Source organism: Macrobrachium nipponense, chromosome 40, assembly GCF_015104395.2.
Source record: "Macrobrachium nipponense isolate FS-2020 chromosome 40, ASM1510439v2, whole genome shotgun sequence".
Taxonomy (NCBI): Eukaryota; Metazoa; Arthropoda; class Malacostraca; order Decapoda; family Palaemonidae; genus Macrobrachium; species Macrobrachium nipponense.
Window position 1 is genome coordinate 2,830,263 of NC_061101.1, and position 10,733 is coordinate 2,840,995.

The following is a 10,733-nucleotide window of genomic DNA, read 5'->3' on the forward strand; positions in this document are numbered from 1 at the left end:
TACAACATCACATCACTGTTCCTAGGAAACATTTATTCATAGACCACCTACATGGTAGGTGAAGAGCTCATAAAAATAACCTTTTGCATACCTGGTGTATTACTTGCCCGACCATATGAAGCCAACATATACATAACGTGGGATTTACTTTTTTCTTTCTGTATCCTGAGGCTGTTGTGGACGAAGGTAGTAGTACTATAGCTGCTCAAGAAGTCTCTGCACCATACTAAGTGGGTAGGGCAAAGATCTCATATAGATTTCTCCCGACAATATGTAATATGTAGTATGTATGTAAGTATACGAGAAATACAATAGAAAAGTTTTAAAATAACTATGATTGATTGATTGATTATGGAATTTAGGGCATAGCCCAAGCGCTGGGACCTGCAAAGGTCATTCAGCGCTGCTAAAATAACTATGAACAAAAATGTAATTTGATTAAGCCACTCCATAAAAAAAACCATACGTTCAATCACGTAATTTAAGAATGTGCTTACTCGCGAGAATTGACTATACTTATCTTTGGCATGGTGATTATTTGAAAAACCCTGAAGAGCACCGTAATTTGAGTTCACAGGGGTACAAAATACTTACATATGTGCGAACAAACACACACACACACACATACATAAGGAGGCATATGTGAATGAGATTATAAATTCCTAAGATTAAGATTACATTTATTCTTAAATCTTAACATACGTATCCATAAGAGTATGAGAGGTGATTACAATTGGTCTAGACCTTGGGTAATTGTATGTTATACGTACGGATGCGTATCAATACAGAAGCTATGCGTATTATGCATTCATACGTATAAACCCATGCGTAAGCATATGGACTTAAAACTACTCACAGATTATGGGCATTATGTGTACCACGCGTTCGACCTTGTAAAATCAAGAATATCAAGTTCTGGCAGTAGTTCGAACTTTTATTTTTCCTTGTTTTTCATCGTCATCATTTTTACGATCGTAACCGCCGAGTTCGTCTGTAGATAAGGAACTAAGCAGTTTTTGTTCGATCTTGGTAAATCAAGTGTTCAAACAGACGAACTCAGCATCTCAGACGTTGTAGAGAGAGAGAGAGAGAGAGAGAGAGAGAGAGAGAGGAGAAAGTTGTTTGAAACTAGACATGAAACGTGGGCAGAATTAATAACGCACTTCAAAACATCACGGTCCCACGTATCCATTGCTGGTGTAAGCAAGTGTTCCTACTGTATATATAATAAAACTGATTAGCTATGACAGTTGGTTTGCTCTCTCTCTCTCTCTCTCTCTCTCTCTCTCTCTCTCTCTCTCTCTCTCTCTCTCTAATCCTGAAAGTTCGATCATCTCGTATATTGTCAGGAATGGAAAGTGGTTTACTTTATAATTCAACTCTTATAAAACTGTTGCATTCCTTGCTAGGCCTATAAGCAATTCCATATTCCTGACTTTTTCTGCACATTCATACACATAGCACGGATGAACTGTCACCTTTTTTTCCTTTGTTTCCAAGCTTTGGAATTCCGTCCTTGCTTCTATATTTCCTCATAGGCCTAACGATTCTTCTTCCAACTCTTCTTCATTTTCAATTGTTTGCATCGACGGCTATGTGAGGGCGCTTTGATGTTTGTACCATAGGCCTACAAATAATAAAAAGGGGTGTTTCAGTTTTCATATAACCGCATTGTAACATCACGAAACAAAATTGTAATAAAAGGAGAAATAAATAAATGATAACTGTGACGGCATCTTTTCGTAATACACACAAAAAAGTTATAAAGTAAAAACGATTAAATAACAGCAATTGGACGATAGCAATGTGCAATTTCACGCGCAATATAACGGCATGATCAGTGCCTTTGAATGTTGCAAATGACATGCATGTTTATCTCCCGTGACGAAAATTATGGTCGAGTGCCACTTTAAAGCTTCAAACATAGACATATCAATGTTACGAGTGACAGAATGGAAGATACAAGGATGTGACATTTTGACGGAACATTAGAAACTGCAGATGTTATTATATAATTATATTTGTCAATTTGCAATAATGATTCCCGAGAGAAAGTGTCTTTTTAAATAACAGAACTCGGTAGAGAGCTTTTAGGCCTAGCTGATATATTTCCTTCGAGAAGGCTCCCATGAGACTGGTTTCATATAGTTGTAATTGCGTTGTCTAGTTTATTTTTCCTTATTTCTTTTATATGGGTCATTCTTTATTGCTCTGTATCTTTCTCCCCACCGGGTGCTTGTAGCATCTTGCTTTTAACACAACAGGAATATAGCCTGGGTAAATTTCCGTTTTGATTTATTTGATTATTTATTTAGTTATTTTCTTGTCAGTCACAAATTTGCCGTTAGTTTGTAAACAAGGATGTAAACCTTTATATAATCGGGGGCAAAAATGCTAATTCAATATATATATATATATATATATATATATATATATATATATATATATATATAAGTAGATGAAAGTCCTATACGAATGCCTTACCACGCGAAACAAGGTTTGCGTGCAATTGATGATATCTTAAAATGGAAGGTATTCTTGACGTTATCGTAATTGCGTCCTTGTTTTCATGATACTTTGTTGTTCTCAAAATGGTTTTTGTCTTGTTCTCCTTGTTGGCGATAACCTCATTATCACATTGGCATGAGTGGAGTGTGATTTATTCTTACTTTATTTTTTCTTGTTAGGATAAAAAAAAAAAAATAAGTGCTTTGGAGTGCTAATCATAGACGTCTATTCAAAATGGATATGCACTGTATTCCACTTGCAACAGAGGACACTTGCAATCATTAAACAATTTCACCAAAACACATACAGGCTAACAACATGAACTTTTTTTCTCGGCCCAGAACTGGTTTTTGTTCTCCAAAAGGGGTGAAATGGGGCTGTGTTTATAATATGCCAATTAATTTCTGCTATTTTCACAAACGCTTTCAATCCCTTCTTTGAAAGATCATATTCAGGATATCCATCCACTCTGTCACTTCCGTTTCAATGCTTCACAATGTGAATATTTCAAATTTTGTTAGTACTACCGAAGGTTTGTAACACTAATAAGCATTATTTTGGGTTACAAGGTTAGGTCTCCAGGAGATGGTGACTGAAGGAACTCGGGAATCCCAGGAAAAAAAAAGTTTAAAAAAAAATAATGCAACTGAAAACCAGTTGGATCAAATTTACAACACAGCGCTAGACTCATTTCTCATTCGATCACTCCCAAAACTTGCTTGGCTGATACGATCGGCAAGTGTAACAGAGAGAGAGAGAGAGAGAGAGAGAGAGAGAGAGAGATTCCTTCAAAACGCTTAAGAGCAGAACGGTTTAATAACAAAAGCTTTGACGCTTCAGACACCATGCACCGCCACCGCTGGTACTATATACGACTGCCACAATATGAACTGAGCCCCCAGGCGGCTTATATATAATTCAGAGATAAAAAGCGGTTTGGTTGGGTATATGAAACGTACTGGGACTATCACATTCTGCACAGGTTGTTGTGCTACCGGGCTGGGGGATACGGGGGTCCCCACACAAACTCAAGGTTAATATATTCAGCCCACTAGATTCTTGTCACTTTAGGCCACTATAGCTTGCCTCTACAAGACAAACGAAATCCAAAGTGAAAGGAATTATTATCATGATTATTCACAATGCTCAGACAGTTGTATGGACCGAGCCAAACACCTTGTTTAATAAGTAAATCAATAAATAAATGATCTCGGTGTACTATACTCTTACGTAGGTATGTCATACTCTTCGTTTGAACAAACATGCTTGATTAAAAAAAATGTAAATAACAATGCCAGAAAGAGAAATTATATTAAGATACACAACAAATGTATACACTTATAAAATCATGATAGCAATTTGAACCAGAATTTGAATAAATATTTCTTAATAGCCGTCAAAATGGTTTACAGAAAAAGTTTGGTAAAGTTAACAATAATATTCACCATAGTCAGCAATTACGTAACATCTTCATTTACCTCGCAAAATAGAAAACGAAAACAAATAAAGACTTCGATTGAATGCTTTCTCCTAACCTTTAGTTGGTAAAAAAATAATAAATAAATATAAAATAAAATAAAAAAATAAAAAACGGTGGATTCCCGGGGAAATATGACATGTCTGAAGCAAGCTGCTATCAATCGTAACAACTATACCTACAAGTCAAATACACTTTCCACTGACTCTCAAAGCTTGTAAATGATTACTTAGGCTAATTACCTAGTACTATAAACACCCACTTACACATCATGCAAGTAACGATAAGTAAGGTTATGACCACACATAGAAATAGGAGTAAATAATACTTTGATCCCAGAAGCATGGTCGAGGCTCTATAGTACTATAGTGCTAAACACGGCGTCCCAAGGGAGAATGAGAACATGAATGGAGGTACAGTAAAAGGAATGAAACGGGTTTCGGCCACTGACGGCATTACTCCCCCCTAAAAACTGGAATAGGCAATTGATGGAGGATTTCTAGAATATTAGCCCAATGAAATCTATAAACACAGCTCACAATCATTCTTAACCTACTTAATCTAAAATCTTACGATAAATTACAGCAGTATATCTCCCTATCTCACTTACGGAGTAATCTGACTGTGCAGGGTTGCAATGAGAGAGAGAGAGAGAGAGAGAGAGAGAGAGAGAGAGAGAGATGGTAAGACGGGATGAAAATATCATTGCTTTTAACGATAATGGAAAATAAATTTGTCTTGGTGTCTTACTGGAATCCAACATCCTAATCTGGCCTCGCCGTGTTGGGACATAGCCTCATTATCAATAATGACTAAGTAAGAGTTATTAAAGGCGTAACGGAATGCCATACCCGGTGCTTGGAAGTAAAACAATTGCGTCTACTTTCTTCTTCTTCTTCTTCAACTTCTTTTTCTTCTACTGTTTGAAGATGTTGCTAAGTTTCTTCTTCTGTTGGGGAGTTTTGGGAATATCTAGACCGTGAGGACATGCACTTCCGGTTAGGATTGATTTGAGTAACCGAAATCGACGTGAAAATTAATTAATTGAAAACTGACAAGCATTCTAAGAGTGTTGCTTGAGTTAAGGTCATAGTCCAGGTCGCAAGGTCACTACGCATGCCAAATATCACGTTATGTAGAGCAGTGGTTCCCAAACTGGGGCCATGTAGCAGAATGGAAGGGGCCATAATCTGTGGAGATATGTTTAAAACCGCAGGTTTTATAGATAAAGGGGCTATACTTGGCAATGGGCCGTGGACAAGGATCTTGTATGCAAAGTGGCTAAAGACCAGAAAAATGTTTGGGAACCACTGGTGTAGAGTCTACGGAAGTTAGACCAATAACTTTTTCCACCTTTTGGCAAGTTCCCAACAATATAAAAGTAACGCAGCCGAGTGCACACTTACGAACGGACGGACAAACAGAGGTAATTGGAAGTGGAAATTAGAATATAGAATTTAGCAAGCACTGGAACTAATGAGGTCACTCAGCACTGAAAGGGAAATTGCCAGTAGGGTCAAAGGTGTTGGCTATACGGGAAAAACTTCGCAGTTGCACTATGAAACAACTGTTAGAGGTACAAACATGGAGGAGACTATATGAACCGGGGTAGTGCAGCACAAGGAATGGGAGGTTTCAGCTAGGGGTAAAAGGGAACGCTGCAAAGAGCTTTAAATAATGCCTACAGTGCGCCAAGTAAGTGCACCTTACTTGGCGTGGGATGGTAATACCGTAAGTGACTGATGGTATTACCATCCCACGGCGCTAAGGAGATATTGAAAACAGTGGGGGAAAATATGCCCCCAACTTTGTAGAACAGGGAATAATAGTTAAAATAGTAAATTTATGAGCTTGGGTCTAACTAGCAATGCAACTCTCTAATGGAGTAGACTCAGATTTGTTGCCAGAGTAACTGGCCGACATAATGACAACAATCTGGCTTTGTGTAAGCACTAAGCAGTGCTTTTGTCGCAGACATAACATCAGAAAAAGGGGCGGCCTTTCCTTAACCAACACAAGGAGAAGAAATAAAGAAAATTACTTCTCCACTTTGCGACATATCTATCTGAATAATATCACCCTTTATAAGGGCTTTGGTGCATAGCGAACAAAAAACATATATGGGACTCGCTTGGAAAATCGGTATACAACCGTTAGACTATACATTATTCATTTATTACCTTACAGAGCGACAATTTATCATAAAACCCAACGCCCTGAATAGATTAATGCAAGTAGTGTACCTTTAGTACCAGTTTTTACATATTTTCCCGTCCTTTAACTTACCAGAAAGATATACTTTAATGATGCACATATGAACTAACAACGAGAATAATTACAACTGTCACAACAGCATTAAACATTATTGAAAATAAATATTTATTCATAAGAATCAACTAAAAGGCCAAGACTTCTACGGTGGGTTTCTAAAGAACAGAACTTCTATTTGAGAGAACAAGAAAAATAGCAAAGAAAATTATATATATATATATGTATATATATATATATATATAATATATATATATTAATATATATATATATGTGTGTGTGTGTGTGTGTGTGTGTGTATATGTATAAATATATATATATATATATATATATATATATATATATATATATATATATATACACACACACATATATATATATATATATATATATATATATATATATATATATATATATATATATATATATATATAATGAATAAATTTGATCACGAAGTATATAAAACGTGATGCCATGATGCTATGTATAAATAAAGGTTTTTTGCCACGAAGGAAAAAATGAAAAAGCGAGATAGCCGAGTACTTTCGGTCCTATTCGGACCCTTTACTGAGGCAAACTGATTTTACAAAGAACAACATAGTCAAAAGAAGGCTTAATATACAAACTGACACTACCAGATTAGCCATAAGGGCGATTTTCACTCTACAGAAAGGAGGAGTCGCCAGAGGCTAGCCACACCTTGAAGGATACCCGCAGTAAACAAGTGATTCTTCCAGAAAACAGTACAAAAAAAAAAAATTTTGACACGGGAGCATATACAATTTAATATCATGAATTTTTACACAAATTTTCCCAACAAAAATTATTATTAATGAAAAGACGAAAGAGAATATAAATATATATATATATCGAGCAAGAGAAAGAGGGAGAGAGAATATCGAACCAGAGAGAGAGAGAGAGAGAGAGAGAGAGAGAGAGGAGGAGAGAGAGAGAGATATAAAGAAAAAACTAATAACTATATAAAGTGGACTAATTTATTAGTTGTTCATTTATTTTGAGGTTTTTCATAAACATCTGACAAATATATGGGTCCAAATGGTACATTCCAGACTAAGATTTAGGTTGTTTTTATTAGTGATTTGTGTAATTGCCGATTCCAGTAAATTTCTTGAAAACATTAACTAATTAGATCTAGCAATTACCGAGGTATCACCCCAATTAATACAATGAGATTTTTCACTCAGATGGATAAACAGTGCATTTGAAGTCTGGGCTGTTCTAACTGAATACATATGCTGCTTAATCCGAACACATAAATTTTTATAGACTGACTAACGTAAAGCAATGGGCAATCCTTACAAGGAATTTTGTAAATGATTTTGTTATTTGTTACGGGACTATTCTTAATTAGCATATCTTTAATGGTATTGTTATAAGAGAACACTACATTAACATTAAACGATTTAAATATTGATTTTATGGTTTCAAATAGACGAAAATAAGGTAAGCTAAGTACATTTTTAGGCATTTCTTTTTCATTAATAGCAACATTATAAAACTTTTTGTGAGCTTTTTGATAACATAAATCAATTAAATGAGGTGGGTAGCAGAGATCGTTTCCTATCTTTTTTATGTATTCTATTTCTTGGTCCACATATTGTGGACTCGTGATGCGCAAAGCGCGTAGGAACATAGAAGAAAAAAATTGAAATTTTAATATCAAGATGGTGGCCAGAATAAAAATGTACATATTTAAAGGTCCGAATAAGACCGAAAGTACTCGGCTACCTCGCTTTTTCATTTTTCCTTCGTGGCAAAAAACCTTTATATATATATATATATATATATATATATATATATATATATATATATATATATATATATATATATATATATATATATATATATATATATATATATATATATATATATATATCTATATATATCTATATATATATATATATATATATATATATATATATATATATATATATATATATATGCAATATACAGCTTAGGCTAAAGGATAAAAACTGGGACCTATGAGGTCATTCAGCAATGGAAAGAATATCGAGAGTAGTAGGTTAGAGGTTGCACTATGTGAATCATGTTAGAATGTGGATAGTACGGTGAAAGAAAATTAAAATAAATGGAGCTACAGTAAAAAAAAATCAAAAGGGGTTACTGCTAGGAGCCGAAGGGACGCTGCAAAGAACCTTCAGTAATGCCTACAGTGCACCCTGTTGAGATGCATTGTTGGCACTACATTGTTATGGCGGTATATAGTCTATGAAAATGAGTCAATAAGATATACCATAGTTTTTAGGATTACAGGCTTCATGTTATGATAAGCTGACCAGTGTATGCAAGGTAATTGGATGACAAGTTGGAAAGGTTCCTCAGTGATGGACGAGAGGAATAGCAGTTCCTCTGCATACTAGGGTTAGGTGATACAGTATTGTGGTAGGATTTTCATTGAGGAAATTTGGTACATAAAGATGTAATTCAAAGGATGTCGGAGATGTATGATCTATGTAGAAGGTACTATGCTACAAACATAAGGGACAAAGGGACTGGTGTAAAAACTGGTCAGAAACAAGGATATACTGTCGCCAGATTCTTCAATATTTTGAAAAGGCAAATGCTGTAGGAATAGAATATAGAATTTAGGCCAAGCACTGGGACCTATGAAATTACAGTAAAAGGTTTGGCTTTGAAAGGTGTAACAGGAGGAAAACCTCATAGTTGCACTATTTTGTTTGTTTGTATGGTGTTTTTATGTTGCATGGAACCAGTGGTTATTCAGCACTCTGAATCAATTACATGTTGAGGATGGAAAGTAAGATGGCAGAGAGAATATGACTGGAGGTACAGTAAAAGAAACGAGTGGGTTGCAGCTACAGGCTGAAGGCATGCTGCAAAGAACCTTAAGTAATGCCTGCAGTGCACTGACGACAATATCCCCACTTTGGGGGAAAATGCTGTAGGAGCAAATAGTTGGACGAGATAGTAATTGGAGTGGCCATGTTCACAAACGTATAGGTGATAGTGGTGGATGGACTTGGAAACATTTGTAAGCTACAGAAAGTTCAAAGTGGAATAGCAATAGGAACAATGAGGATAAATGGCCGCTAGGAAAATAGAACAAAGGAAACACAGGCAAACTGAACTGGCTTTAAAGAGGAATCAAAATTGTCCTCTCTTAAGTGATAAAAGTTATCGGTGTGGTCACAGGTTGTCGAGGGGTATGTGGGTGTTCCCACATAAATCGAGACCAAGCACAGATGCCAATACGTATTCCTTTGCATACACAATTTTATAAACTTTACCGGTTTCCAGCTGGCGTTAGAAGATTTATCCTAATGTTAAGACCAAGGGTTTTTTTCGTATATGAACAATTAAGTGGTCAAGTACTTGGAACTACAGGATCAAATAGAAGTCTCATTTATGTCTAACTGAAAGTTCTGAAGAAAAATAAGGTTCAGCTCCTCCAGAAGGTCTTGATGTCTGTAGTTCAATAGGAACATCCATTAATTAAAGATAAACTTTGTAGGACACTCCCGCTGGTGTCACAGTCATGCTAATAAAATCAAACTGAGTTGTCTGTATGTATATCATCATGCTCAAACCTTATGAGAAAAGAGTGGGAAAATATGGCCTTCTATGAAGTTGTCCTCCTAGCCTAGATTCTGTAGTGTAAAGGAGCATGTTATCACCATATGTTGGAGCATTGCAAACATGTTTCCAATGTATCCCATAACTTTCTGAGTTGTCTCCATACCTTAGATCACAATTACCATTTAGATAGGATCATTTGATTTATCATCTAATAACTCCACCATACGACAGAGATGAAGGTGCTATCACAGGACCAAATAGAGAGATTTGGTTTTGACATCATAATCATATCCCTTTCCCCCTACCAAAAATCAGGGAATCAAGTTTGTTTCTTTTCTAATAAAATTATGAGTGCTACTCTGCAAAAAGCTTGGACCACAGACAATTCCTGAGGTACGCCACTGACATGAAGGGTAATAACTGTCCACTAAAACAGATGGATGCTGAAAACCTCTGAACAGGAGCCCCAGTAAACAAATTCCAGCAACCTCTACCAATAGGATAGTTCCAAATTATTTATATAGAAGATCTGCTTGTTTACACCCACCATTCAAGTAATTTTATATTGTTACTGTGAGCACACAGCATCATTGAATGAAGTCACAAAATTTTGGTGAAGCTGAATTAAGGGGCGATTCTGCTTTTTGACTACTGCTATCTACTAATGAGGATCCCCTTGCCTTCTGGCCCTTTCTGAGAAAGTTAAGAGTAATGAGAAAGACCCAACAGCTTTACTGATTTCATCTCTTGAAACCTCTCTGACAAGTATAATAAATTTCTGATCCAGTGCTTTGCGTGGTTATGCCTTTACCTGATCAGTGTCTGTCATGAGAGATTGGGTGGGCTACAAATATGAAGATTTGAGAAAAATAAATGGAATGAAGACCACAACTAATAAGTT